We start from the raw sequence: 2380 nt of genomic DNA, 5'->3' as shown, positions 1-2380 counted from the left end.
ACTCAAAGGAATCATTTCCAATTTGTTACAAGCATTCAGTTGGACTCATGGATGAACTGATCAAATGTTTGCGGTTGAAGGTCAAAAGGTCAAGGTCATAGTGCCATCATGTCCTGGTCAATGAGATATATCAGGTACACCTGTACGGATTTTATTAAACCTAGTACAAACATTCACTTGGAATATATATTACAATTCGGAGGTTAAGGATCAAGGTCACCTGGACCTTATAAAACCCCTTTTTATGTTGTTTTTTGAAAAAATTCAAATTTGGTTCAAATGTTAATTTAGACTCACAGATAAACTGAATTAATTTAGGTGGTGAAACTAACAGTCACGGTGGGCTGACAAACCATGATTTAAAATGTTGTCCAGTTGTCACTCAATGATGAACTGATTAGATGTCCTTGTCAAAGGTCATGGTGTCCTCAGATAAGCCAGACTAAAGAATGTATGAAGATTGAAACTGCACTGGTTTATCGAGGCATACAACCATTTGGCAGTAATATTAGTTTCTATCTTTAATCTGTATATGATCATCATACCACCATCACCATTGTCGTCCACTTGTGAGTCCTTCTCTCGGTATCCCTGAGAACAGTGAATAATGCCTTACAGAAAGTGTTCCAACATTTCCTGGATTGTGAACATTCCCCCGTTCACCGTGTGTGTGAGTATGAAGGGAGAATGACTGAGGCATGGGGAGGAAGTTATGTTAATAATAATCCAAGCGCCGCTGCTCGTAATATACAGCTACATTTCCCCTCAGTATATTTATGTGCGTACAACATAGTTTCCCTTTTATGGGCTAGCCATAGCTGTTCCATCTGTCTTCTGACTCACGTTGGCTTTCTTCCCCTTTGTTCTGCTCTGTCTTTGGGTCTGTTTTGTATTTTGTTTTGTTTACTTCCACCTCCTCTCACTCACTAATTCATCCTTTTGTTTTCCGTTTGTTTCTCCATCTCTTAAAAGAACATTCTGCTTCACGGCCTCTCTTTTATTCTCTGTCACTTTGAGTTGGTTTATTTTGCCTCTTCTTGCGCTGTTGTTCTTTTCATGGTTTTTTTCCACATGTGTTTGACTCTTCGTCTGTCTGGCTCTGGATTTGTCTGTCTCTATGATTTTAAACAACATTATATTGACTTGGACTGATTTTCTGGAGACTTACTCCAAACATACAACAGTTGCTACTTGCCTAACCCTAACCTAACCTTACCTTACCTTACCTTACCTTACCTTACCTTACCTTAACTTGCCTTGCCTTGCCTTACCTTACCTTACCTTACCTTACCTAACCTTACCTTACCCTACCTTACGTTACGTTACGTTACGTTACCTTACCTTACCTTACCTTACCTTACCTTACCTTACCTTACCCTCCTTGACTTAACCTGCACCTTCACCTAAACCCCCCCAAAAAACCTCAAAACCTAAAACATGTCTACACCTATGATGTTACTGTATGTTACCTATTTTGTTCCCCACAACATGAGTAATACCTGGATCACACACAAACACACACACGATCTGTTTAGTTTCCCCCCCCCCCCCCCCCCCTTCACTCGTCGGGTGAGTCCCTGCATGGTCACTGAACCAGGGACCCTCCTCACACTCAGACAAGCAGCTGTTCACCTTGGGTGCCCCCTCCCTCCCTCCTTCCCTCCCTCCCTCCCTCTTCCAAGTCCTGCTCTACTGATCCTGAACACAAACGTCACCAAATTATTCACTTGTGAGATGCAGATGGAGAAAAGAATCAGTAAAGCTGGCAGAGCCTCGGCATCTCTGCTCTTCACTCTTTGTTTGTTTACTTACTCAAGACCACACTGTGAAACCAATCGGAGGCTGATACAGGCTGAGTGTGCTGTGTTTGTCACAGAGGTGAGAGGCCACTTGACCTGCCCTCACATCCGGGCCCATACACTCCAGTATATAAGCTACATAGTCAAGATAGAAGTTTTGTTAAGGACACACTGCAACAGAAAATAATAATAAAGAATAATGTTAATTAAAAAAAGATTCTCAAATTTCAGAAAGATTTGTTGTTCCCCTTTTTATGTATGTATTTATGTAATATTGCAACTTAATGAATGTACATTTGTCTGTGACTTTGGGATAGATTTGTTTTTTTTCTATCCACTTTCCATGTACAATCAGATTAAAATGCGTGTTATTGTTTGTGTTACTTGTGTGTTTTGGAGGCTGCGGCGGCTCCTGCTCATTTCAAGCATCTTTTTATTTTGTCTCCAAGAAAGTCAATGCCTGTCCCTTTATGCCTCCCTGAGATGAGAGGCAGCGTTTGGTGCTCTGGCGAGATAATCAAGTGACTAATTGTAGAGCGTCTTATTTCTGCCAATGGGGGCGTCTGATGCGCTGGCAGGAA

Source organism: Platichthys flesus, chromosome 8 (genome assembly GCF_949316205.1).
Source record: "Platichthys flesus chromosome 8, fPlaFle2.1, whole genome shotgun sequence".
NCBI classification, from domain to species: domain Eukaryota; kingdom Metazoa; phylum Chordata; class Actinopteri; order Pleuronectiformes; family Pleuronectidae; genus Platichthys; species Platichthys flesus.
The sequence above is the reverse complement of the archived record's forward strand: the minus strand, read 5'-3'. Positions refer to the sequence as shown.